Source organism: Macrobrachium rosenbergii, chromosome 8 (genome assembly GCF_040412425.1).
Source record: "Macrobrachium rosenbergii isolate ZJJX-2024 chromosome 8, ASM4041242v1, whole genome shotgun sequence".
In the NCBI taxonomy this organism is placed as follows: domain Eukaryota; kingdom Metazoa; phylum Arthropoda; class Malacostraca; order Decapoda; family Palaemonidae; genus Macrobrachium; species Macrobrachium rosenbergii.
This window is the reverse complement of record NC_089748.1, coordinates 54,908,598-54,913,597: the sequence shown is the minus strand read 5'-3', so window position 1 is coordinate 54,913,597 and position 5,000 is coordinate 54,908,598.

The window sequence follows — 5,000 nt, the reverse complement described above, 5'->3', positions numbered from 1 at the left end:
GGCGTAAGCACATGTATCGCTATTGTCAAGAATGTTGAGCTAATGTTTTATGAGGATTTTCACTTTCAGCTTATTCCGTGTAAGGAGGCAGAAAAGAGACAATATTCTGGACGAGCGATTGTCGAAGATGAGGTTACAAGCAAGAGAAGGAAAAGAGAATTCAGGTAATGATGAAGAGCAAACTAATGGGTAAAACGTTATTTTGCTCTTCACTAAACTACTACAGATCTGATTTTTATGTTGTGTGTGTGTGTTTGTTTGTGTTTGATTGAGTGTATACGTATATGATTCACTACTTTTTCCACTGATTCAACGTAGTAGTATAATTACTGGATGTTTTTGTTTTCAAAGAATAACTACATATAAATAAATATATATATATATATATATATATATATATATATATATATATATATATATATATATATGAATATAAGAAGGCCCATAAAACACTATTTGAACGTTGAAACCATATATTTCAGGCACTTGTTTTCTGTGTATGTTCACTAGTAGAATATATATATATATATATATATATATATATATATATATATATATTATATACATATATATATATATATATATATATATATATATATAAATATATATATATATATGTATGTATATATATACATACATATATATATATATATATATATATATATATATATATATATATATATATATATATATATATATATATATATATATATATATATATATATATATATACGTATCAACAAGATTATAATGTAATAGAACTATCACCGCTCAGCGTTATGGGAACATTCGGACATATTACTGTTAAACTTGTTCAGTTTTGTATCCATATCACATTTGAATTTCACCTTCTGTTCTACTCTTGTTCTCGTGTCTTTCAAAAGGTAAAAGTTGCTGAAAACAAGACTTTGATTGCCAAAGTCTATTCCAGATCTTCAAATTTCTAAGAAATTTCATTCTTTTTTTTTTTCTCTCTCTCTCCATTACTCAACCCCGGTAACAATTTTGAAGCGGTCTCCATTTCTGCTCATGGATGTTTTAATATATTTTGTGAAAATCTGGTGATTGTAAGTGACATTATTGCAATGGAACCGGTTCCTCTTTTCATTCTTACAAGCTCTTGCAGTTGTCAAAAGATTCGTAAGGAGGGTTCAGTGCTTACGGGGTCTCGCAGTCCGATTGCCGGACGACAGAAGAAGAAATAAAATTGTTAAATTTATAGATGAAACAAGAGCGGCTCTCCCAAGTTCTGTCGTTTTGACCCGAATTCTTTATTGAACCTATGCAATTTCATAGTGCTCTCGTGTTCCTACAGTTCGGTTGCCGAACGACAGAAAAAGAAAAAAAAAGTTGTTGCATTTATAGATTAAACAAATCAAAAACAAGGCTTCTCCGTGGTGGCTTTCCAAAGCTTCCCTCGTTTTGACCAGAAGTCTTCATAGGATCTGCGTAATTCTAGTCAGGATGGTTTGGGCCTGATCGTAAATCCTTGGCAATTCTAAATGAAGTGGTGTGTTGTTACAAAAGAACTCAAGGCAATTCAGAAAAAATACGTCCTAAATATATTTTATCTTCCCGGAGGTGAAAAGCTCAGTACCTCTCCTCGATGCTTTCAGTTACGTGTCATTCAGAATAAGATAATTCTCAAACGTACCTTGTCGACGATCGTTTACACTTTTTTTTTTCTTGAAATAAGTTCATTTCACCTCTTTGCTAAAGTCATCATTAGCAGTCCTTTGTCACGCCTGTTCTGTGCTATGGTACCTTTATCATGCCGTTTCCCATTCTCGCATACATCGCTATTTCTTCAATGTCACGCCTTTTCTGTGCTGTTGTACCCTTATCATTTAATACTTCGTGATACAACTTCGCTATAATTCACGACGTACAATTTTCAATGACTCGAGTATCACATGTGAATAGACTTCATGTGATTGGTTCGAGTGTATTGAATTCTCGACCAATCAGAGCAGAGTTTGAATTCCATCATGCAGATATTAAATAGGCGATGTCTTGTCATTCTTCTGTATTGAATTATTCCCTTGACGCATCTGCTAGGTTACAGATGTCTCTCGCCCCCCTCATCTCTCTCTCTCTCTCTCTCTCTCTCTCTCTCTCTCTGGAACCGTTTTCATAAAATCCTCTGGGCTTCTTTTAACCTAAGCAACGACTTAGATACGATAAAGGCGGAGGTAGGAAACAAAATTACAGACATGGGGGATCATTGCTCCGTCCAAACACATAGCCTACCATCTACCATAATCATAAACACGAGGTCCTCGAAGAGGTAATCCTCACCCCCACCGAGGTAGAACAGTTCACCAATGTTTCACATACTCTCTCTCTCTCTCTCTCTCTCTCTCTCTCTCTCTCTCTCTCTCTCTCTCTCTCTCTCTCTCTCTCTTTATTTATTCTAAGTTGCTCATCAATCTTCCGCTAGGAAATGATACGAGTCGAACTTGTCATTTTGTGGGGCCACAAGGCGTAACAGTTTCTCACAGGGATATGACCGCACTTCCCACCTTACCGCCCTCGGTACCTTTGCTTACAAGACTTACCTGAGGAAACCCCCTGAAGAAACTAACCAGATTGCAGTAAAACGTATTATTAATTGTCGGTAACTTGTCGCAAACATATCAAAAACAAGTAGAATACAAGTCGACGGCTTGTTGAATGCCAAAGAATAGTTTTTCATTTACGATCGTTGACTTGTTTTCGACATGTTTATATATGTATGCTACAAGTTTCCGACTTGTTTCTGACATATTTTATTTACAAGACTTACCTGAGTAGACTCTCTGAAGAAAATAGCCTAAAGGTGCGTCCAGATGGCAGTTAAATTTATTATTACATGTCGGCAACTTCCCACAAACATATCACAAACAAGTACAATGCAAGTCAGCAACTTGTTGGATTCCAATGATTCTTTCTCCACTTACGTCGTTGATTTGTTTTCAGCATGTTTGTGATATGTATGCGACAATTTTATCTATGTGTTTCTGATATGTTTTACTTCCAAGGAAACTCTCTGAAGAAAATAGTTTCAAGATGTGTCCAGATTTCAGTAAAACGTATTATTACATGTCGGCAACTTGTTGCACACATCACAAACAAGTTGACTACTAGTCAGCAACTTGCTGGATTCCAACAATTCTTTCTCTACTTACGTCGCTGATTTGTTTTCAACATGTTTGGGGTGTGTATGCGACAAGTTTCCGACATGTTTCTGACATGTTTTACTTCCAAGACTTATCTGAGGTAACTCTGAGGAAAATAACCTAAAGGCACGTCCAGATTGCAGTAAAACTTTATATTGCATGTAGGCAACTTGTTGCACACATATCACAAACAAGTTGAATACAAGTCAGTGACTTGTTGAATGCCAAAGGTTCGTTCCCCACTTACGGTCATTGACTTGTTTTCAACATGTTTGTGATATGTATGCGACAAGTTTCCGACGTGTTTCTGACATGTATCACTGTAGTGTAACGCACCCTAAGTCTTATGAAAGGAGGTTGCCAACAAGTCGGTTACTTGTTTGAAAAATTCACTTAAAAGATACATATAAGTCAATGTTATGAAGACAACGCAAAAGGTCGAATTGCTCTAAAAATAAGTAATTAATAAATTTCAAATAAAATACAAAATCTTGCTTCGTGGAAATTAAATAAAGAGAATTAGAAATGAGTAAGAGAGAATGAGGGAAACCTCGCAGGCAAGGGTTCGTGTACGTACGTACGCGGGGCGTGCAATTGTTATTCGTGCTTGGCAAGTAAGTACGTGTGATTTCGCCGAGTGGAAAACTGTGCGCTTCCTTCCGCATAGCTCTCATGATACAACTCTTTCATTTGGAGTCAAGAGCAGCCTATTTCGGAACGCAAGCATTCATGATGTACTTCCGGTTCGGTATCATGTCTTCTTACGTAAATACAGGGATGAAACTCCGTGTGAATTGGAATTACAGGATGCGGGATTAAATCCTGGAGCGTGGATATCATTATCTTAATCATCATTATCATCACCATATTGCTGATGCGTTACCGTTGTAGCACTGTCGACGAACCGTTGCGTACTTGTTGCTGAGAATGTAACAAGTGTTTGGTGAACTGTTCTCTGTATTTTTGGGGGAATTTTCTTCCATTTTAATTCATATATCTATTTTTCAGTAAAAAAAAAATAAAAACAAAAGGTTCTCGAGAAATTCAAAGCAGTTTTGGTTTTCATACAGGAATAAAAAGACTGTTTTGGTCGATTTTATTGGGAATCGGTCTCATAATCCGGTTGGTAAATTCGACTCTGATGAGAACAGTTCTGATAATTCGACTGACAGAATCGACACTGCTTTAAATAAGCGTCGAAAACTGACTGGCGGAGTCGACTGTAGAATGAGTCGATCTCATAATGTGTTTTTTGTGAAAGAGCCTCATAATCTGAATGGGCGAATCGATTTCTTGTGTTATTTGGTCTCATAATTCGATTGGCAGATTCGGCTCTGGTGTGAATCGGTCTGATGATTCGATTGGCGGAGTCGATCTTAGACCGAGTCGATCTCATAATGTGTCTTTTGTGTGAAAGAGCCTCATAATCTGAATGGGCGAATCGATATCTTGTGTAACTTGGTCTCATAATTTGATAGGTGGCCACACTTCTGGTGTGGAACTACCTCGTAATTCGATTTCAGCCAGAGGATTTCCAGACTTCACTACAGAGTTCAAAACTTGTTGGCGTCATTTGAATTTCAGTTCTTTTTTTTTTTTTTTTTTGTATCCAAGTAATTTTAATTCTTATTATTTTCTTTCTTGGAGAACCTTGTAACATTCGACGTGACGCCACATCACGCATTTAATTTGTGAGATTCAGCGAACCTCCGATTGCTTGGTTTAGTTAACGTTTCATTCCCTTCACGACCGGGTTCCGGATTTCTCTATTTGCTGATGTTTTTATCAACGAGACATTGATCTTTTACTACTACTGCTGCTGCTATTACTAATACTACTACT